At 43.8% G+C, this 24860-nt stretch overlaps 1 protein-coding gene across 1 annotated transcript in view; it reads right to left on the reverse strand.

The window, feature by feature from the left end:
* LOC126334620 (uncharacterized) overlaps positions 1-24860 on the reverse strand; it is a 387999-nt gene that overhangs the window by 160148 nt on the left and 202991 nt on the right. The gene's annotated exons all lie outside the window — the stretch shown is intronic.

The raw sequence follows: 24860 nt of genomic DNA on the forward strand, positions 1-24860 counted from the left end.
CTTCATCATCTCGTCAAATTCCCACCTCCTCTCACTCCTATTGACCACTTCCTTACATTGCTCAATATCAGCAAGCTCGACTCCTACAACCTTATTGTCTTCCATCTAATTAATTTTCAATCGTAAAACGCCGTCGCGTCTGTACACACACATTTCACCTACCCTACACAAACACACGCACACACACACACACACACACACATACAAACACGGAGACACAGTGTCTCCGCCGAACGAAACTTCGAGTACCTCTACCAGGCAATAAAATCTGCCCAAGATGTGTCCATCCTATCAGCTCCAAATATTCCCTCCTTACCACACCCCCCATCAGAATCCTCCATTCCCCTCCAGCCCTCCCTGTCCCCTCTTCATATTGCTGCCCTGTCCACACTCTAATTTCGTACTCTGTTTCCGTATTCTGCCATCCACCCCGACCACTACCTTCATCTCCACTGTTACAACACAACGGACCCGCGTACTTGCACATGTACTCTATATCCCTACATAACGCGTACCGTTTCTCCTCGCATAGGGAAAACTCTGTGATTCATGTCAAGAGGCTCATATGTGTGCAATGTCTCTGCGGTATCTATTTATTTAAATTTATTTTCGCTGTTATTTTTCCAGTTTTACTGAAAAATGAGGAAATTCAAAAGTGTGATTTTATATTAGTACCGGCAATGAATTTTATCTTTTCATTAATTTTAATAACATACGTAAACGCTACACCTTTTAATCACACTATTCGTTTTTGTGTTTATTTTGACTGTTTACGCTGAAGACACGTATGATCACTCCATCGACAGCCGGCCGTGGTGGTCTCGCGGTTCTAGGCGCGCAGTCCGGAAGCGTGCCACTGCTACGGTCGCAGGTTCGAATCCTGCCTCGGGCATGGATTTGTGTGATGTTCTTAGGTTTAAGTAGTTCTAAGTGCTAGGGGACTAATGACCACAGCAGTTGAGTCCCATAGTGCGCAGAGCCATTTGAACCATTTTACTGCATCGACAATCCAACCCCGTCCTTATGCGATGGGAGGAAACAAAAGAAAGAAGTTGCTGAATATACAATATATACTCGTACACCCACCACTTACAGATTAATGTTTCAAAAATAGAAGCTTCTTTTAAAAACTGCGTTATGAAATAAACAGCTGTATCAGCATTTTTTAAAGAACATATATTACATGTATCACATCACTTGCTAGTATAAAAGAGCTCTTATAAAATATCTCAGTTTTGCATTTACACAACACGAACAGCAGTTCTAAGTTGCACACTGTTCGATTACTAATATTAGCTGTATGTGCGTCACACATATGTCCTGTCAACCTCAGAGGCGCTTGAATGTGCTTTTTCTTATGCACTGAACTCAATAGGTGTAATTCCATTCGATAAAGACCTTAAGCCATAGCAAAGAAGTTTCTGCGTTGCTCCTACGTTCCACTGTTATTCACCATCGAAGTGCAAATGTGGACTTTCAGTGGAATGACTAGAGCACAACTGATTGGATAATGTGACGGTTGTGATTCTTGATACTGGACTACTTCAGATCAGATGCACCGAAAGTGATGTAGTATCTCCACATATTGCCCTTTTCAAGTGTGAGTACTGTTCCATACTACTCTGGAGGCTAGTTGCAAGTCAACTTTTGCTACCTGAGCCAGAGTAGATGGAAAACTGTTTACCGTATGCATACCCAGCTTTATAGGAATGATGTTCAGACTGAGAGCTGCAGAATCTGCGTTGTTAGTAGTAATAGTGCCATGACTTGCCATTAGGAGGTTTAGAGGTACAGTGCCGTAGGGCTAAAACACAGTCGTCACTCTGCATTACAGTTGCAGACAGTTAACAAGGGGTCTGGACAAGATGAGGAGGGCTTTACTTGCAAAGTTGTTTTGTCAAAACAACAGTAGTAATACTGCTGCTCTTGGCAAGAATCGACGCATTAAAGGAATACGGAGAGGTCCTCTTACGCACCATGGTTGAAGAACATGATTCGCAAGTTAGAACTAAGTAGCTATTGAGAATTGCTCGTGGAAGTGACTGACAGCCAGTTGCGCCACAAATTGTTGATGAAGTTACTGTTGCTCAAAATTAGTACAAATGGCTCTAAGGACTATGGGACTTAACATCTGAGGTCATCAGCCCCCTAGACTTAGAAGTACTTAAACCTAACTAACCTAAGGACATCACACACAACCATGCCCAAGGCAGAAGTCGCACCTGCGACCGTAGCAGCAAGCGCGGTTCCGGACTGAAGCGCCTAGAACCACTCGGCCACAGCGGCCGGCTGTTACTGTTGCCATGGCTGAGAATGCTGGACGCAATGTGCGATCTTCATGCAATGTAGGAGCTTAACCTTCTATACTCCAAACAACTATGTAGCAAACAACGGCTCCATGCTCTCGTGACTGCACATGGCCATTACATTGAGCGAAGTTTGGTACCTGGAACGTAAGCATGGTACGCAATTAGCAGATGTTACTGTCACATTTGGAAATTAAACTGTGTTTCTTTCAGTGGTTAATTCGTTATTTTTCTCCTGCGCGTGGTTACAAACGTTTCCACAAAAGTTTCATTGTACTACGATCACTCCTTTTTCATGGGGGCCCTCTCAAGTAGCGGAAGGTAAACTATAACTATCCTGTATTTTAATCAAGTCCCCACATTTGCACTTCGGTTACGAAGCAAATTCTGTTTAGAGAAATAGGGCACTGCACGTAATGCACGTGTTGACATGTACTGTTTCTAGCAAACGTTAAACTTCTTGTAAAGTAATATCTCGTTTATAATTCTTGTCAATCTGTTGCTCACAATCATCTGCTGCACGCCATTGTTCCCTCAAAACGTTTACCTTTGTACTCCTTAGATTTGTTAACCTACTAACATTTTAAAACCATTCTTATACGGCTGTAGCAGTTGGACTTGGCGTACTTCACTCGCAACTGCAAACGACTGTAGGATCCAGCGTTAACTGTCGTCGGCCAATTGTCAGCCGAATTCAGATTCGTTTGTTTCCTGGCCTAACGTAAAACTTTCTAATATGTTTATGTGCATACAGTTAACACAAGACGACTGGTTTCACCCGCTATAATAGGTCATTGCTGCTCTACTGATAAAACAGCAAAACGAACGTCATTTTAAAAAGTTATCAATAGCTGTGCACACGGTGAGTATGGCATGTTGTCATTAGACATCTGTGACAAAATTATGCAGTAAATATTGTGTGGCACGATGCTTACACTCTTTTCTAGGTAATGTTTTAGTGAAATGTCTTTTTCCGGTAATTTTCGTTTTCTCTGTTTTATAGGGCTGAGGACGATCATACACAGACGTTGCAACCCGTTGCCTTGTAATAAATGTAGGGATACAGACATATTAAGAATTTTACACTGAGCTCATTTGTTCCTCAATTTCAGTTTTCCTGTGTTAAATTTCATCATATAGAGTCTGGTAATCTTCGCCTTTCACAATAGAAGGACTGAGAAAATGCGTTGCTGCAAAATATTTTCATCTACGTAACAGTACCATACATAAACTAGTATTTCTGGAATTAATTTCTAATAAATGACTTACTTTTCGTAATGAAAAAATAAAACCTCTATTTTACTTTTAGCACAATATTTTCTTGTCTTACTTTCTCATTTCATATTTACAGAGTCTATTGAAACTATTAATGCCGTTTACACTAAACAACAACGAAGAAAAAGGGTTGAATAGAATAAATATCTCATTTACATGTTTCTTCAAGCTACCGATAACAATGTTTAATGCCTGGTATTACATTTACACGTTATTGTCAATAACTAATTATAAAAATATCTTTCTGGATCATTGCGGAACTATGATGCGGCTATGTCGCGTCTCGCAAGATATTGCAGAAAACATCTATCGAGCTTTTTTCGAGACCGTTATGATGGATTATTGATTGTGATCGACAAAGCGATGACCTGTGCTCCATGTCCTCGCAGTACGGTAACTACAGGGAACTCAAAATGGTACTCCATAATAGATTCTGATCGTACAATCCACACAAAGTTGCCTTTAACGAAATTGCAAGACAACTAGAAACTATCGATGTTAGGTGAGTACGCCGGAAAAATTAACATTACCGAAGAGTAACTGTACTTTACAATTACAATTTAGTTTTATCGTTACCACTTGCTGCGTATGTATGTTACTATCGTGACTTATTTGATTCATTTTTCCATCTACTGACTTCAACAACAGTGAATACAGCTAGGCCCTCCCTACGGAGACTTCGGATAGGAAACACAACTAGTCGAGAGGAGATGTGTCGCGTTTATAAAGGGGTCATTGAAAAGGTCATGAACAGCCAACGTCGACCTCGTAAAAAACGTAGGATTATAAATAATGAATTTATCGTCCAGCCTCAGTGAACGATTCGCGTTTAGGACGAGGTTAGCGCGAAAGAGTGCTTCCGTTGGGAAACAATGAAACGTGGTTCGCGATAGCATCTATACACGCCCGCCGCAGTCACAATGCTTCATAAATTGTGGAATTACCTCATAACGCGGTACGTTTCACCATGTTCCTTTGTGGGATCGAGTCGCCGCCTGGCTCACCAGACGTACATCGCAGCGTACGCTTACCTGTCCTATGTGACGGAAGGTGCGACGACGGAGAAGTCGGTGCTGAATGCCTTGAGAACACTGGCTAAGCAATATTTACATATGAAACTTCTTGCCTGACGAAAACTGTGCCACCCCGGAACACATAATGGAACGTTGCCTTTAGTTTTCAGTTTACTGACTGAGCTATCCATGCACGGTGCACTACCCGCTCTTCATTGCTTCACTCCTATCAGTGCCCTATCGTCCACATTCCATGGAAGTTGTTCCGGATACCGTGCGTGGATACGACTTGGAAAAATGGCTTAGCTGCATCCTAGGCGATTGTTTCTAGAACGAGTATTTCACTATGCAGCGGAGAATACGCTGATACGAAAGTACCTGACACATTAAAACGATGTGCCGGTTGTACTACATCTGTACTACACAAACCACTGCGGTGGGGGTACTTGATACTGTCACCTTTCCCATTCCAGTAGTGAATGATCCGGTCGTTAGTAAGCCTCCATGCTAATTCAAATCTCTCTTAATTTTACCTTCACGATCTTTTCGCGAGATGTACGATGGAAGAGGCAATATACTGTTTCACACAAAATGGTGAGTTTTGCTTGAACAGTTCATTCGGTAAGAACATTGTTCGAGTTCCTGTCTGACACAGAGTTTTACTATGGGAGTTTCAGAACAGCGAAAACTTCACTGCAGACCGAGAGATTTATTCTGGAAAGGTAACAATGAATATAATAACGAAAATTCATTCAACCAACAAGTTTCGACAACCATTGTAATACTACAGTACATATAACTGTATTACAAACTTTATATGTATATAACTCACTTACGAGTGTGTATGCTTGTTAGTGTTGTAGCATACCTCATGAGTGCCAGGAGCGATTTCAGTCAATTTTTTCTGGGTTCCGGACAAATGTAGGACTGACCCTAAAACTTGTTGAAGAAGATAACGTGAAAACAAAAACCAGAGTTTATAAAGTTTTTAGATTTAGGAAAGGTTTTTAGTGATGTTGCATGGAACGCATTATCTGAAATTCAGAAGGTATTAAGGGTAAAATATATGAAGCGAAATCTTACCTGGATCTCGTACAGAAACTAAACATCAGTTTAAGAATCCAAGGACGTCAAACGGAAAATTAGTTGAAACTGAAGTGAGACAGCGTTGAAGCGTATCCCACATGTTCAGATAGTACATAAAGCGAACAATTACGTGTTCTAAGAAGAAATTCTAAAATGGAATTAAAATGCAAGGACAACAGTAAGATACATTTTAAGCCTGTCACTGGCATTGTATTTAGATCTTAGAGGAACAGGAATGCGGAAAGTCTGTTGAACGGAATGGATAGTATTTTCAAAAGTGGTTATAAGACGAACATAAAGAAGTAAAGCAAGCGTACTTGACTGTGTTAAAATTATATCAATAGACGCTGAGGGAATTAGATTTGGAAGTGAGGCACTGACAACCCGTGAAGACGTCATACACGAAATCCGCCGAGAAAGCCTGCACTCTTGTATGAAGCACTAAAAGGTTTTGGATAAAAGAATAACTGATGACTGCACAAGTAAAGAGCAAACAAACTGCAGACGGATAATCGCAAGATAAAAAATTCGGGAAATTAGAAATATGTCGACATGCAATAGAAATTTAAGTGTTAGAACGCACTTCCGGAAAGAGTTACCTGACGTATAGCATAATATGGAAGAGAAATATGAACGATCAAGACTACTTGAATTATGATAACAAAATCAGCGGCTGCATTTGAATCTTCCGTCGTTCCTTTTAATACATATTAGCAGTTTCGACACCACATGGTGTCTTCACGCCCCGAACGTTAACATGCGGCTGATTTTGTTATTCAAGTAGTACGTGTCCGGCTGTAGTCCCACTTTCCTTCATTGATTACCAGATATAAAGGTTACATTCAAGAGAAGAGTTGGGACAGGGTGTTACAGAAGATTAGATGGGTGGTTCTGGTAGCCGGCAAAATGGTACTGACAGAAATTCAGGAGGAAAAAAGTTCCGTGGTGCATCTTGACTAAAACAAGGAAAGCCTTGATAGGATGGATCCTGAAGTTTCAAGGAATAACTTTCCGCTAAAAGAGAGACGTGTGAGTAAAAACGTTAGAAGTAGTTATCATATTCTAGCATATTTGTACCACGGAGAGCTACTGCTGGCTCAGTTATAATTTAAAATTCAAAGGAATTAAAGACAGTAGCTGCCAGTGGGCATTGATTTGTATCAACGGGTCAAATTGATAATTCCTGCCCGACGCAGATTCGAACCCGGGTCTCCTGCTTACTAGGCAGATGCACTGACCAGTATGCCCTCCAGACGCAGTGGTCATCGCAGTCGCACGGACTACCCTTGCACGACTCCCGTCGAACCCAAGTTCTCGACTTAAACAGCACGCTGCTGATGTAGTGCCCCTGCTCATTAGCCTCATTACTCGCGCCATCTCGCCAATTCACATTTTATAATTATGTTAAAAAATGGTTCAAATGGCTCTGAGCACTGTGGGACTTAACATCTATGGTCATCAGTCTCCTAGAACTTAAAACTACTTAAACCTAACTAACCTAAAGACATCACACAACACCCAGCCATCACGAGGCAGAGAAAATCCCTGACCCCGCCGGGAATCGAACCCGGGAACCCGGGCGTAGTATAATTATGTGAGAGGCAGGTATCGTTGACAGCAGAAATGTTTTGTTGTTTTAGTCGGGTGTGACGCTGGTGTTCCTTGAGTCGCATGGAAAGAAGCCATTGTCCGCGGAGGATGAAAATCCTTTCTTATTAGCCGCCTGAACAACTCGCCAGTCTGCCAGGCAACAACGCCTAACGACTGCTGTTGTTCTTTGAGTTGGTCACGCTGCACACTATTGTTGGCAAATATTGTCTTCCGAATTATGAGGTGCGCACACACATTTCTAGGCACAGTCACGTCCATTTAATATCTAGGCGGAACGTTGCAAAGCGAAATCAAGTGGAGCAAGCACGTAAGGGCGACTGTGCGGAAGTTAAATGGTATCGTTTTATTGGGAGAATTTTAGGAAAGTGTGAGTCATCGAAGAAGGAGACCGCGCATGGAACATTAGTACGACCCATTCTTGAGTACTGCTCGAGTGATTGGGCCCCTTACCAGATCTGATAAAAGGACGATATCGAAGCAGTTCAGAAGCATTACCGGTACCTTCGACAAATAAGCGAGAATTACGGAGAAACTTTGTAAATTCCAATAGGAATCTCTGGAAAGAAGGCCACGTTGTTTTCACGAAACACTATTGAGAAAGTTAAGAGAACTGAAATTGAAATTTCCCATACTACAGGACGATTCTAATGGCACCAAAATACATCTCACACAAGCACTGCGAAGAGAAGTGAAATCAGGGGGTGTATCGAAGCATACACACGTTTTCGTTTGGTACGGAAAGGAAGTGACTACCAGTATTACAATGTTACCACTGACAAACCACGCTTGCGGAATATGTACGTATGTAGAAGCACGTGCAGGAAGTCATCTTCTGTTTTCCAATTGCCTGCAGCAGTGTGATCAGAAACGCAAGTTTCGTCACTTGCAACCTACTCACATAACGCAAGCTTTTCAAGAATTTTCGTGGAATCTATTTCAATCACGTGATACTGCCCCATAGGCGCCTCTTAGCCTCTTATAATGAGGGTGCCACGGCATAAGAATAAAGCAGCCTCACAATGTAACTTTGTGTGACACTTCAGTTGGTCATAAACTGTGGTTGTATCCTTCCTATAACTTTTGTATCAACAAATCACTGTCTCGACCCAGCCTTACTTTCGTCAATGAAACTTTGATACCCATTTCTTCGCAATATCTTATTGTTCTTTCTGATCTGGCAGCGAATTGCACTGTGTTTGAACAGTCCGAAATACTTCCCAGAACAGAATGAATTTGCACTCTCAGTGAAAGTGCACTCAGTAGAGACTTCTTAGCAGATTAAAACCGTGTATCGGACCGGGATTCCAACCTGCGACCTTTGACTTTCGATGTTGGTAGCTCAGTCGATAGAGTACTTTCGCGCGAAAGGCGAAAGTACCAGGTTCTAGACACGGTACAGCAAACAGTTTTAATCTTCCAAGAACCTGCAATAAAACGATCTACTGACACAAAACCAGCACTAATGCAGAAAATATCCTTCTTGTGAAACACAAGTGCTAGCGACAGAAGATGTGAAATTGATTCCATATCTCTAGTTTTCCTGAAGGTTTTTAACACTGCTGTCCACGAGAGTCTTTAAATCAAATTGGTTGTTTATGGAGTCTTTTCTCGGTTGTGCGACTGGATTCGTGTTTCTTGTCGGGAAGGTCACTGTTCGTAGTATTTCATGGGAAGTCATGTAGTGAAGTCCTGATGTTCCCAAAGAAATTTTTATAAGCTCTCTGCTCTTCCTAATCTGTTAAGCGATTTAGAAGAAATCTGCCCACCTTGCAGATGATTCTGTTGCACAACGTCTATTAAAGTCATCAGAAGATCAGAAATAATTGCACAATGATTAAGATAATATATCTGTATGGTACGAAAAATCTCAATGACCCTGAACGATGAAAAGTCTAAGGTTCTCCACATCAGTACTAAAAAAAGATCCGTTAAATCTCGGTAACACGATAAATCACTCATATTTAAAGATTATCTGTGCAAATAAATACTTAAGGATTATAATTACGAATAATTTTAATTGGAACTATGGCATAATAGATGTTGTAGGGAAGGCGAATCACTGCGTTTTATTTGTAGAAAACTTAGAACGTGCAACAAACCTATATATTTAAGAAACTGCCTTGTCCGCATTCTTCCCGAGTATTGCGGCGCGGTATTCGATCCATCCAGATAGGACTGACGATGGACAGTGAAAAAGTCCGAAGGAGGGCAGCTTGTTTTGTATTATCGTGAAACAATGGAGAGAGGTTCAAGGATGTGATAAGCGACTAATAGTGACAATAATTAAAATAAAGGAGTTTTTCGTTGCGGGGAGATCTCAGTTACCAACTTTTTCCGCTGAACACGAAAATATTTTCTTGATTCCCACCTAAATAGGGAAAAATGACCATCGTGATCAAATAAGAGAGCTCACACGAAAAAAAATGTGTTCACTTTTCCGATGAGCTACTCGGAAATGGAACGGCCGAGGAGGACCCAGAAAGTGGTGATATGAACCCCTTTCCAAGTAATGAAGCGTAAATTGCAGAGTAGTCATAAAGATGAAGAATTGCAGAACGTCATGAACGTCGTGAATGAAACTGACGTTGCGGCTACCTTTCTCTATGTCTGGGAGGGCCTAAACCAAGGTCACTGCAATCGTGGCTGAAGCGTCAGTTTTGTTTATACAGTGACAAGTTATACTACAACACCTAAAAGAAACTCTCAGGTAACTCACTTGGACACCGAAAACCTACGCAACTTAATCACGCATTTCGTAACAGCCCAGATCCCACAATACCAAAGCGGTGAATGTGGCCACCACTGAGACGTGTCCCATCATTACAGGCTGTTTACCGACCACTCCTCTGGAGAAGGTGTATTGTCCCGCTGGAATTGCACCTTCTTACATTCTGCGAGAAGTAACGGCCAGAAAATAGAAGCTCATGCTATACATAGTTTCCAGCAAGCACGTCTTCTACTTAAGTCGAAATGAGTGTTCTGAAGACAACCACATAAGCAATGGCGGCTTCGCAGCGAACACGACTGCAAATGGTATGCACTGGAACGCAACATCTGGATACATGGACGATATCTGAAGAACGACTGCACCTTGACCGCACACAACGGTGAACTATCTGGAAACAATTCAACACACTCCGTTCCGGTGTGAGACGGAGCAAAACTGATTTCCAGAGATGCAGTTTCAGTGTTGAGTCTGTGTTTTGTGACTGAGAAGAAGGGCGAACCTCAGTCAACTTACTAGTCCAGACACGCACACCATGAGAGATTTACAAAACTGACGTTGCCAAGATCTTCTCTACAGTCGGCTGCATTTTATAATATTTATATTTTATTCTTAGTTAACTTGCGTATCCATCCGACTTCATAGCGTTTGCTTCTAAACAGTTTTTATCTACATCTAGATCTACAGGATCACTCTGCAGTTCTCACTTACGTGTTGTTTTAGACTATTCAAAGAACCATTTTTGGACTATTTTCAGCTGTTACAGTCTTGAATAGAACGTGCGAAAAATGAACACCTAAATCTTTCCGAATGAGGTCTGACTTCTCTTATTTTAGGGCGATTGTCATTTCTCCCTGTGTAAGTGACTGCCAGTAAACTATCTTCCTATACATCGAAGAAATTTGGTGATTTTGCGAAAACATCTCGCTGCAGTGAAAAAGATGTTTGTTTTAATAACTGTCACCCCTATTCGCTTACCATTTCCTTGACACTCTTATCAGTTATTGACGATGGTACAGAACGAGCTGCCCTTCTTCGAACCTTTTCGCTGTCCTCCGTCATTCCTGTCTGGTAAGATACCCATACCGTGCAGCAATACTGTAGCAGAGGCCAGACAAGTGTGGTGTGGGCAGTTTCTTTAGCAGATTTGTTGCATCTTCTAAGTGTTTTGCAACTAAAACGCAGCCTTTGTTTCGCCTCCTCTACAACGTTTTCTAGATAATGATTCAAGTTTAAGTTGTTAGTAGTTGTAATCCGTTTTAGTTGTATCTGAAATCTTTAAATGTTTGTTACATATCATATAACCGACATTTTGACGGAAGTTTTTTTAGTATTCATATATAGTCTAAGTCATTTCGTAATTCGTTTTGATGTTCCAATAACTTTAACAGACGGTAAACGAAATCATCATCTGCAGTCGCGCGAGATTAGCCGAGCGGTCTAATGCGCTGCAGTCATTGACTGTGCGGCTGGTCCCGGCGGAGGTTCGGGTCCTCCCCCGGGCATGGGTATGTGTGTTTGTCCTTAGGATAATTTAGGTTAAGTAGTGTGTAAGCTTAGGGACTGATGACCTTAGCAGTTAAGTCCCATAAGATTTCACACACATTTGAATTTGAACTAATTTAAAAATTCGTTTATCCCAAAATTTCGACACCTTCTTGATGCCATCATTGTAAAAAGACTGTAGCTGTATCACTAACCAGTTGCCCACGAAGTCTTCCAGCCCTGTGTCATCATCAAGTGCCTCCTTGAGTGATCCTCTGCATCTGCAAATAACATAAGCCGGATGCTCAAATCGCCTCCAAAAATCCTTTTTTATAGATTAAGAACAGAACAGGACCTATAACACTTCGTTGGAGAATCCCAGATATAACTCTGGTATTACCCAAAAACTTTCAATCTTACTAATAGATGCGTTTCGTCTCACTTTTTTGTTCACAGTCTCGTACGAGATTCGACTCTCTCATTTTTATCTGCTTTCGAGGAGTGAGCGTCGCTTTCGCATTTGGAGCGTGCCAAAAAAATCTGGTGGTAGGAAACACAGCAGTTTTCGTGTACTTTGGTTGTGTTCTACAGAGACGATCTTCTCAGTAATTGACAGAGAGGTGCAGCAAGGGGAGGCAGCTTCCTCAGGGCTGCAGTGAGGTCTCTGAACCGCTCGTTTCGGCAGTGCGATGTGATGTTATTCTCTAAGCATCGCCGATCTTTTGCCGAGGCACTGATCCACTGTCTGCCGTCGACACAGATCGGGCCAGAAAAGTGCGTGTTGGCATTGGCGCCGCCGCGTCACCACCGCCCGAGGCGGCGACGCAGTGCCAGCGAGCGGTGCGGCATCCAGCCAGCAGGCACCGTTGTCCAAGGGAAACGGGTTCGAGACCGGAGCAGGCCCCTTCCGCTCACACCGAGTCAGCGGCGTTGCACACGGCACTATTATACGTCCGCTTCCTCTGCAGATGTGGAGGACAGCGGCTGCGACTATAATTCGTACGGAGGTCTCTGTTCGTAATGAGTTCCCCGACAAAAAATGTGCAGAAGAACAGAAAAGAAAACTGAGGATCCGTTAGTTTACTCTCAGTTTGTCTTTAGGAAAAGTGAAGACATCACTTAAGAAAAACTGTTGTCGTGTGGTGTTTCCTCACCAAAGTGCAGCTATTGCACTAACTGTACGTTGTTGAGAAAATACCAATTGACAACAACCATGTGGTGCATATTTTAAGTATTATGGAGGTGAAGTTTTATATCTTACTGACGACTTTCGGTTATATTTTTACGTACTTCCATCATAACACGTAATCCAGTTGTCAATATTCCCTTTTGAAGAAGATGTTTCTACAAATATTGATACAATGGTAAATGGGCTTTAATAAACGCTCCATTTTGCAACAGATTGGCTGTTTACTGCTTCTACAAGAAGATTCCATCCTATGGTTGCTGCTCCAGCTCTGAAAAAGTTTTAAAATAACGCATTCGTACATGGAGCAATATTACACCACAACTCCTGGAAAAATCTTGCCTGAAGTTCTGCTGTGCGTAAAGGACCGAATGACTAATTTCGACCTCTGGATATAGAAGAGATTAATCATTTAACAGACTAGTTCAAAAAATGTTTACGTCAGTTGCTCCAAATACGGTAAATTGACGTTTTAAACTGACAAAACAAATCTTGAGAACATTTTAAAACGATACTATGCTGGTGACAAGTTTTGTCTAATGCTGGATTCCTGGGATGGTAAAACTAATGCTGACGCGTTTCATAGCATGTTTAGAGACGGCGTGGGTCAACCGACTTCCACGGTAGAAGTGATACCGCCAAACTACACACCTGTGTGCCAGTTATGTGATTTTTCTTTGTATCATAAAGTTAAAAACTTTATCTCGAGGCTTCAATCTACTTCTGGAAACAGAGCGGGAATTGTACAACGGCGCGGATGCATAATTCGTGATCAGCTTTCAGCACCGATTTTTCAGGCAATATTATATTAGACCTATGTGTGGCAGGCATCAAAATTAAGTCCCGAAAAATAAATATTTTAAAATGAAAACCAAGTCTGTTTTCTGCCGAATCTTCGAAAGAGATTATTTACAGCGCGAAGATTGCATTCATTGCATATTCTGGGTGACGCGGGTGTATTTACTTCAGATGTTTGTATGACAAGTACCATCCATCTGGTCGTTCCAAAGAAATCCAGGACATGTAAAAGGGTGAGTGAAAGAGCCTTTGTAAAGCAATAAAGATTAAATTTTTAATTCCTTACCAATCCAAGTCGTTTGAAAAATTTATTTGCCTACTTTGTTGATTTTTCTTACTGGTTTACTTACCTAGCTAATCCTTCAATACATAAAAGTTTCGAAATGGTAAAAAGTAGACATGAAAAAATGAATGCACTTAAGAATCGAACACAGGTTCTCTGCTCTCCAGCCAAATGCTCTGGTCACAACGCCAGCAGCATTTTCTGTCCGCACGGCTTACCTTGTGGGAACATAAGGGACAGTCAAAAAAGTTTCGTTCTTCGATTTCTAGAAAAATATGCGTTTTCTGACCCTCACACATTGCCCAAAAAGAAATTTGTACACCTGAAAAGACGATGTCGATTTTGATCTGACGACGACATAATGACGTCGTTCGCAACAGACAGCGTAGCGGCATAGCTACCACAGCGCCATCTATGTCTACTCTTTAACAGGGAGGCTCTCAGATAGAAGGATCAGTGTGATGAAGGAAGCAGTCATGCCATGGAGACGCATTCGTGCTTCCTACAGCCAACTGAAAGGGGTGAAATTGTGGCCTTCCCAATGGAGGGAAGGTCCTTTTGGGGAATTGCCGCCCAAGTTGGACGTGCTGCGGCAGTCGTGCAAACGATGCCGGCATCATCGGCCACGTCAACATTCTCACAACCTTAGACGAGGTTCTGGATGTCCAGGCAGCACAGACGCCCGCCAGGATCGTCCTATTGTAAGGGAAGCAGTGACACATTGTACAACTACCACACCACCAGAGAGAGAGCTTGTGGGCCCACGTCAGCAAGAACTATTGCGAACTAATTATTAGCGGTGGGACTAGGACACGCATAGATCTCGTTCGTCTTCCACTCACGCAACATCATCGACAAGCACGGCTCGACTGGTGCCGTTGGAGGATCACTTCGAAGATGGAACGGTCTTCATCGCGATAAGCTACATTTCTCGTTCACGTTTGGGTTTCTAGAGAGGACGATAATCAGCGCTCGGTACGTGCAGAATGTTGTTAGACCCGTTCGTTTGTCGCTCCTGCACAAGGAAGGTGATGTGTTGTTGCAGCAGGTTAACGCTTACCCACACACTGCGCGTGAAACTGAACGTGCTCTGCAATACGTGTAGCAACTTCCCTGGCCAGCACGATCTCCGGAGTTGTATACAATCGAGCACGTGTGGAAAATGATGGGACGAGAAGTGACTTGTTCGACCCGTCAACCAGCAAATTGAAGTTCGTGAACAGGTCCAGCAAGTGTGGCGTAAAGTATCCCAGGACAGTACTCACTAACTGTACTATCGACTGGATGGCAGAGTCAGCCCCTGCACTGTCACCCGTGGAGGCTCCAGCACGTATAATATGGCCATTTCAGCTTGGGCCGATAGGCCTACCTAGTAGCTCAGAAGCGCTTGTGGTACTGACCTACAAATGTAACCACTTCGTGTGTTCCTAACGAATTTTGGTCTTATGTCAAGCGGTAGGTTCAGACACTCTGTGACCAAAATGGTACTGAAACAGAGGATGACAGATTAAAGGCCGAAATACTAAATGTCTTTTTCCAAAGCTGTTTCATAGAGGAAGACTGCACTGTAGTTCCTTCTCTAGATTGTCGCACAGATGACAAAATGGTAGATATCGAAATAGACGACAGAGGGATAGATAAACAATTAAACTCGCTCAAGAGACGAAAGGCCGCTGGATCTGAAGGGGATAGAAGTTCGATTTTACACAGAGTACGAGAAGGAACGTGCCCCCATTCTTGCAGCGGTGTACCGTAGGTCTCTAGAAGAGCGAAGCGTTCCAAATGATTGGAAAAGGGCACAGGTCATCCCCGTTTTCAAGAAGGGACGTCGAATAGATGTGCAGAACTATAGACCTATATCTCTAACGATCAGTTGTAGAATTTTGGAACACGTATTATGTTCGAGTGTAATGACTTTTCTGAAAACTAGAAATCTACTCTGTAGGAATCAGCATGGTTTCCGAAAAGGACGATCATGTGAAACCCAGCTCGCACTATTCGCCCACGAGACTCAGAGGGCCATAGACACGGGTTCCCAGGTAGATGCCGTGTTTCTTGACTTCCACAAGGCGTTCGATACAGTTCCCAACAGTCGTTTAATGAACAAAGTAAGGGCATATGGACTGTCAGACCAATTGTGTGATTGTATTGAAGAGTTCCTAGATAACAGAACGCAGATTGTGATTCTCAATGGAGAGAAGTCTTCCGAAGTAAGAGTGTTTTCAAGTGTGCCGCAGGGGAGTGTCGTAGGACCGTTGCTATTCACAATATACATAAATGGCCTTGTGGATGACATCGGAAATTCACTGAGGCTTTTGGCGGATGATGCTGTGGTATATCGAGAAGTTTTAACAATGGAAAGCTGTACCGAAATGCAGGAGGATCTGCAGCGAATTGACGCATGGTGCAGGGAATGGCAATTAAATCTCAATGTAGACAAGTGTAATGTGCTGCGAATACATAGAAAGAAAGATCCCATATCATTTAGCTACAATATAGCAGGTCAGCAACTAGAAGCAGTTAATTCCATAAATTATCTGGGAGTACGCGTTAGGAGTGATTTAAAATGGAATGATCATATAAAGTTGATCGTCGGTAAAGCAGATGCCAGACTGAGATTCATTGGAAGAATCCTAAGGAAATGCAGTCCGAAAACAAAGGAAGTAGGTTACAGTACGCTTGTTCGCCCACTGTTTGAACACTGCTCAGCAGTGTGGGATCCGTACCTGATTGGGTTGATAGAAGAGATAGAGAAGATCCAACGGAGAACAGCGCGCTTCGTTACAGGATCATTTAGTAATCGCGAAAGCGTTACGGAGATGATAAACTGCAGTGGAAGACTTTGCAGGAGAGACGCTCAGTAGCTCGGTGCGGGCTTTTGTTGAAGTTTCGAGAACATACCTTCACCGAAGAGTCAAGTAGTATATTGCTTCCTCCTACGTATATCTCGCGAAGAGACCATGAGGATAAAATCAGAGAGATTAGAGCCCCCACAGAGGCTTACCGACAATTCTTCTTTCCACGAACAATACGAGACTGGAATAGACGGGAGAACCGATACTCTAGGTACCCTCCGCCTCCGCCACACACCATCAGGTGGCTTGCGGAGTATGGATGTAGACGTAGATACCGCTGCAACAATAAATTTTAATTGAACTGGAAACCTCTAAAATGGTGCACAAGGTTTTTAGTAGTGTTTTCTCAAAAGTAGGGGTGGCCGGAGGGGGGGGGGGAAGTCTTGACTAAAATATCTCAGTCTTTCATTTTTGGTTGCACACAAGTGACCTGCCAAATGTGAGCCGATTCGGTTGGCCATGTCTAAGACCTTATCCTTGTTAACGTCACCAGAGCGATAGCAGGGCGGAGAGATAGCAAGGAACGGGATTTCCCTGTGTCCACGGTCGCCCACCGTGTGTTTTGTGACTCAGACAGACCGGTGCAATGCGAAACCGCCGCGGCAGCAGCAGGTTACAAAACGTAATTAGGAGTGCCGCGACACGGCGCCAGCTACTCTTCACTGCACCACAAGTCCGCGTGACGCTTTCTGGCGTCTCTAACAACCCAAAAGCACGGGGGGCATCGACGACCCCGCGCACGATCGTCATTTGCATAACTCCCGCTTTCTCCGTGTCGCAACGAGGTAATTGATGCGTAACGTAATCGCCGCTCATTAACAGGGATTTAGGTGCATGAAATCCACCAAATCTGGCGTCCATATTAACAAGCGCCATAGCTTAGTAAGTAATGTAGACTAACAGATTAGCGCCGTTGCTCGGTTGCTTATGTGTCCCAGTCCTGCAGACAGCTTCAGTGAGACGCAAGCGCTGTACTGAGGAACGCGCTTGAACCAGGGGCCGTTTCATAGACCGGCTCTGTCCGTCGCATATACTGATCAAAATTGTCCGGAGACTCATTACCCGACATTAATGTGAGGAGGGTCCACGTCTGTGCAGAAACAGCAGCACATTTCCCTCAAGATCAGAAAACAGAGGTGGTAGTGGTGCAGGACATTAGTGTCTTGGGTGAAGTCGACGTTCCAAGTCATACTAAACATGTGCAACTGAAACTCCGGGCAGGTTAGTCCATGTTAGGAATGTTATTGTCAACGAACTATTATCTCACAGATGCTGTTTTATCAGAGAATGCACTGCCGTAATGACACAAACAATCTTCTCAAATCTGTTCCCCTACTGTGGGCAGCTACACAATGCTGTGAAATGGGTTAGCATCCTTCCGCATTTAGCGTTTTCTTAAGCGCAATAAGACCACACGCTCAACCACGGAAAACTCTCCCGTAACAACGCCTCCTCCGTACTTCACTGACGATCATATACCTATGGTAGGTAAGGCTCTCGCCGCCATCCATACCATCCCATCGGATTGGCAAAATCTACAGCGTGATTCATCGCTCAATACCACTCGTCTCCAGCCATTCACTGTCCAGTAGCGTCGCTCTTTACTCCACCTCAGGCGTCACTTATCAATGACTACAGAAATTTGTAGCTTATGAGTGACTGCTTGGCCATTGTACCAAATTCTTATCAACTCCCTACGCTCTGTCATTGGTCTAGTTGGACTGCTGGCGACACTTTTGAATTCACAAGTGATTCCTTCCGCTGATTTCATGCGAGTTTTGACAAAAACCCTCCGTAAGCTCGATGGTCAGTGTCCGATAGTATTGGTTCTTTGACTTCATTCTCACTGTTTGCTGGACAGAAAGTTATAAGACTTTACTAAAAGTAGTTCCCTTCGGCAACTACAACTTTTTTAGACATTTTGCGAACCAAATGGATTCCACGACAAAAAATTCAGTTTTAGCGAGCGATAAAAGATGCGAAGTGTTGTTCATGTGCTGGCAGCTGTCGCCAGCCTACCTGTTGGCAAAGATGTAGCAAGATCGGTAGCAGGCGCTGATCAAGCGCACCAATCACGAGAGAGGCGAAAGAGACTCACAAACATCAGGCCGCCAACGACCTCTCGACCGCAAGTATTTAGATTACTGGCACTGACAGGAGGGTCTCGGTCTCATTCTCAGTCACTAGCACAGTCGCTCAGTCACTATCTCAGTCACTGGCGCTCTGACTCGCGTCCTGGTTTGCCAATTGTCATTCATAGCATAGTGGGACTTGTACTTCATCAGCAGTGAGGCTAACGTGCACTATTAATGAAGATCTTGTACCACACACATGGACTCTTAAAGTTAAGTAGCTTTCTGTTCGCGTAAATAAAGAACCCTGTTAACACATGTGAGCAGCTGTGTTGTAGCAACAGGATACCAGCCACCAAACAACACCCTCTCCCTTGATCTCTATGGTACAAGACTCTACAGCGGCAACGAGGACACAACAGTTCAGAAAGACCGGCTGCATCGACCGAAACAAATGGTGATAGGAAGGGCTGACGTGTAGTGAGTATACAGAAATAAGTAGCTCTGTAAATACATATAAGCAAATAATGATCCATATTATTAAGACAAATACTATCTGTACGAAAAACTAGTAGATCGTAGTCTGTGTATGATCTATAGCGTTATCTCTGCTGATAATATATAAATATATTTTTGTAATTGTTTTATTTTTGTACGTTCGCTATTTTAATTGTGTACTGTGCACAGAAAATTTTGTGTGATGTTTAATGTGTATGAGTTTCCGCTCATAAGGAAACCGTAAGTAGAAGATCTCTCCAAAGTCAGTATCAACTCTGTTATAATTAATTTACATATTTCAGATGTTTTTGTATATCGCAGTAAAGATAACAGACCAATGCATCTCCTCACACATTCAAAATATCACGAATAAATTGCATGACACACGGAAAACACACTTGGAAATGGGAATCGTTTCCTGAAACATGTTTATTCGTCTTAAAGGGCACCAGTGTTGTTTTGTAGATTTAGTTCCACTGTGTGCAGCAATTTTAGCGATTTTATGCACATTCGTATTTTTTGGCACATGTCATGGCACTGATAACTTCGCCGTTGAGCGCCCGTAAAGGTGAAACACACACACACACACACACACACACACACACACACACACACACACACACACACACATGGTCTGAAACGTGCAGAGCCAAAAATTAATGAAAAAAACATGACTGACAGGAGAAAAAGTTATTATACTAACAAACTCAGCCATACCCATGTAGAATTATTGCTAAGTTACACTTAACATATCATTTCTTTCTATAGCTTTCTTGTATCGTTACACCTTTGGACACACCGTTAATGAGTCACAGTTGTGGTAGAAGTAATAGTGAGAGGGAGTGTGAAGTGGAAGGATTTTAAGACATTTCCAACATATGGCAAATGCTGCGCTACATCAGTGAAGTCAAAAGCACTTGTGCTACGTATATAAATCTGGAAAGAAGAGCAATAAATTACAGAACAAAAGGCAGCTGCAGCATTCAGAATGCAGTCGACAAAAGCGTTATAAGGACGAAGATATAGCGTGTTATTCCAACCGAAATTGGATTAAAGCACGAAAAAAATTTTGGTGCAAATAAAGCTACACAAAAAAGTGTCTGATTGTTGTATTTCTTCAAGTAAAGAGGCCTTCTAGGAATATTCTGCGAATATTCTTTAGCCCTGCAGAAACAGTGACGGCAAGAACTGTAACTCGGTCAGGCTTTAAAACAGCCATTCTTATCGCACTCTATACCTGAATGGAACATGCAAGGACACTGACATGTGGTATGACGAAAGACACTCGATACCGTCCACCTGACAGTTATTCGCATAGTACAGGCGTGTGTAAATAGAAAAGGAAAAATAAAGTGTACAAGTTCTACAGCATAGTTTTATTGTGGTAACAGGTTCTCCGCTTGGAAGGTTATAGTCAGTTATTCTCTACCGTTGTCCTTGCAAGTCGAAAACCGGTTATTGCGATGAATACGTACTTCATCTACATCTTGTGTTTCATTTGATAACCACGAAACTGTTCTATCAAGCAGTGGCAAAAGAATACATTAGTGCAGTCACATGGAAAGTGATCGGCTTGTATTCAACCAATTTGATGTTCTTGTCACCTACCTTATTCCTCGTAAGGGTTTCAAGTCTTCTATTCAGGTGTATAGCTCAAGTGGGAGCAATACCTGACCTTTTGCAAGACTAGGTCGAAGAGATGGTTACGGTATTCAGCAGAGCGTAACAACAGTCGATTAGTACACTCCTGGAAATGGAAAAAAGAACACATTGACACCGGTGTGTCAGACCCACCATACTTGCTCCGGACACTGCGAGAGGGCTGTACAAGCAATGATCACACGCACGGCACAGCCGACACACCAGGAACCGCGGTGTTGGCCGTCGAATGGCGCTAGCTGCGCAGCACTTGTGCACCGCCGCCGACAGTGTCAGCCAGTTTGCCGTGGCATACGGAGCTCCATCGCAGTCTTTAACACTGGTAGCATGCCGCGACAGCGTGGACGTGAACCGTATGTGCAGTTGACGGACTTTGAGCGAGGGCGTATAGTGGGCATGCGGGAGGCCGGGTGGACGTACCACCGAATTGCTCAACACGTGGGGCGTGATGTCTCCACAGTACATCGATGTTGTCGCCAGTGGTCGAAGGAAGGTGCACGTGCCCGTCGATCTGGGACCGGACCGCAGCGACGCACGGATGCACGCCAAGACCGTAGGATCCTACACAGTGCCGTAGGGGACCGCACCGCCACTTCCCAGCAAATTAGGGACACTGTTGCTCCTGGGGTATCGGCGAGGACCATTCGCAACCGTCTCCATGAAGCTGGGCTACGGTCCCGCACACCGTTAGGCCGTCTTCCGCTCACGCCCCAACATCATGCAGCCCGCCTCCAGTGGTGTCGCGACAGGCGTGAATGGAGGGACGAATGGAGACGTGTCGTCTTCAGCGATGAGAGTCACTTCTGCGTTGGTGCCAATGATGGTCGTATGCGTGTTTGGCGCCGTGCAGGTGAGCGACACAATCAGGATTGCATACGACCGAGGCACACAGGGCCAACACCCGGCATCATGGTTGGGGGAAGCAATCTCCTACACTGGCCGTACACCTTTGGTGATCGTCGAGGGAACACTGAATAGTGCACGGTACATCCAAACCGTCATCGAACCCATCGTTCTACCATTCCTAGACCGGCAAGGGAACTTGCTGTTCCAACAGGACAATGCACGTCCGCATGTATCCCGTGCCACCCAACGTGCTCTAGAAGGTGTAAGTCAACTACCCTGGCCAGCAAGATCTCCGGGTCTGTCCCCCATTGAGCATGTTTGGGACTGGAATAAGCGTCGTCTCACGCGGTCTGCACGTCCAGCACGAACGCTGGTCCAACTGAGGCGCCAGGTGGAAATGGCATGGCAAGCCGTTCCACAGGACTACATCCAGCATCTCTACGATCGTCTCCATGGGAGAATAGCAGCCTGCATTGCTGCGAAAGGTGGATATACACTGTACTAGTGCCGACATTGTGCATGCTCTGTTGCCTGTGTCTATGTGCCTGTGGTTCTGTCAGTGTGATCATGTGATGTATCTGACCCCAATAAAGTTTCCCCTTCCTGGGACAATGAATTCACGGTGTTCTTATTTCAATTTCCAGGAGTGTATGATGTATGGGGACCACGGCGAAACTGGATCAGGTAGACTAGACAGTGTCACTTTATTTAACCTTTTATTTCGTTCTCGCCCTTGGCGCTTGCAGCGGTTGTCGCAATGTCGTCATGTTACTACTGGTTGCCACTATCTCAACATAATCACATGTCGATCCGGTTGTCTGTGCAATAAAACTGCGACGAGGCTACGACAGCGCAAGCTCTGCGGCAGTGGCACAATAATTAGCAGGGGGATATGAAGAGGAGGGACGGGATGGAGGCCGGTTTTTGTGATGCAGGCTTTGTGGCCGGAAGTTGCGTCGTCTGCTGCGGCGCCGGCCGGAGGTTGCGTCATGGCCTCCCGTGACGTCGCCCCTACTCATACGAGAGTTTCTGGTCGCGCCCCTTGGAACCCAGCGACGAAATCACTGCAACCTCCTACAGGGAGAAAGCACTTAAAACGGACTATTCAGTGGATGACAAAGAAAAAATATTTAGAAGACGCTCTTAAACAACGTCTGATCACAGGATAAATAAATTATTGTGACAATGTAAGAAACGTAGCCTATATATGTACGATGATTATTCCGCAATTAACATCTTCTGTTTTTTGACGTATTAGCTTCAGTCACATTATGTGGGTGTCGTATTAAGTTCCCGCTTGTTGTCCTGCGACAAATATTAGCAGAAGGGGAGCGTTCCAAATGACGACTGACATAAAACCGACAAGTATCATTGAATCCCTCACTGCTGAACAAGTTATGTATCGCTGACTTCTTCGCTGCTGAACAAGATGTGCAGATTGCAGTCCAGCGATACGTGCTAAAGGTATGTGAGAACGACATAATAGACGTGAGTAACGCAAAGCGGCGTGTACTGTGAGTCAGTAGTGGCGGAAAGCACGTGGGAGACAAGCCACGATTTGGTCCACCCTGCTCGGCTGCCATCCCTCATAGTGTGCAGTGCCTTGGTTAACTCATCCGTGATGACTAGCGGCTTACGACCGAGGAATTGTGCGAATGTCAGCTGTAATACCTTCGACAAGATGTTACGCAACCTTTCTCAAAGTGTATTCGAGAGGAGTCCCACGGATGCCTATGCCAGGAAAAAGAAATTGACTGGAAATTTTTCGATACCTACTGGACCAATACGAGACTGAAAGTGATAATTTTCTGAACACCATCATTGCCGAAGACGGAGCGTGATGTCGCCTTTACGAGCAGAGCTCCAGAAGACAGTCCATGGGGTGGCGACTCCAACTAAGAAAAAGTTCAAGGTGCAACAGTTTGTAGACAAAGTGATGTGCTCAATCTTCTGTGAGACAATTGGTGAGTTTTTTTGGACGCCTTGAAGCCTACATCGACTGTCAGTCCCAAACACTACGGAGACACTAATTAAGCTGAATGCCTGAATTTCCAGAGTCAAGCTTAAGAAGACAAATTTCCGCTTGAAAAACGATAACGCCACAGCTCATGACACTTTTGCGACCGTAGAACTCATTACCAATTTTGTCTGGACTGTCCTACAACATTGACCATACATTCATGTTTCAGTACTTTCATACTTACACCTTTCTGAGCCTGTGGAAGGTAAACTTCGTAGCCAAAATCTTCAAGCCTCAGACGCTGTCGTAAAATCAATGAAACAGTGGCTAGTTGGAGCAGGTTCGGGTTGGTACAAAAGCGGCATGCAGTCACTAGTTCTTCGTTGGCAAGAGTATAACGAATGATAGTGACAATACTTAAAAGTAACAGTACATAGCTATCTGGACCGATTTTAAGTACAATGACCACGTAAGACAAATAGCAGGCAAAGCAGATGCTAGATGAGAGTCATGGGAAGAATGTTAAGGAAATGTAATTCATCTACTCAGAAGGTGGCTTACAAGACGCTTGTTCGACCAATTCATGAGTACTGTTCATCAGTCTGGGACCCTTACCAGGTAAAACATAGAAGAAAGGAGAGATAAAGAATATCCAACGAAGAGCGGCGTGTTTCGTAAAGGAATTGATTAGCCAGCCCGAGAGCGTCACAGAGATGCTCAACCAACTCTAGTGGCAGACCTACAAGATACGTTTACTACTGCAGTTTCGAGAGACTATTTTCCGGAAAGAGTCGGACAACATATTGCTTCCTCCCACATAAGTCTCGCGATGATCAAATGGACAAAATTCGGAAAATTAGAGCTAATACCGACAATCATTCCTTCCACGCGTCATTCGCGAATATAACAGGGAAGGGAGAGTCAGTTAGTGGTACCAAAAGTAACCTCCGCCACACACCGTCATGCAGTTTGCGGAGTAATGATGTAGATGCAGATGTAGAAATCCTGCCCTATTTCATTGTTTTAGTGTGCTGTCTGTATCTGTTGCTACTTTCTATGACACTAAATGGGAGGCATTAGTATTGGAATGGACCTCGCACAGAGTAAACTTTTCCTTCTCCCTCTTGCCAAACACTGGCGAGAGGAATATTTTGCAGCACTAAGATTCTAACCTGCTACATACGGGCCACGTATAATAAAGT

Source organism: Schistocerca gregaria, chromosome 1 (assembly GCF_023897955.1).
Source record: "Schistocerca gregaria isolate iqSchGreg1 chromosome 1, iqSchGreg1.2, whole genome shotgun sequence".
Classification (NCBI taxonomy): Eukaryota; Metazoa; Arthropoda; class Insecta; order Orthoptera; family Acrididae; genus Schistocerca; species Schistocerca gregaria.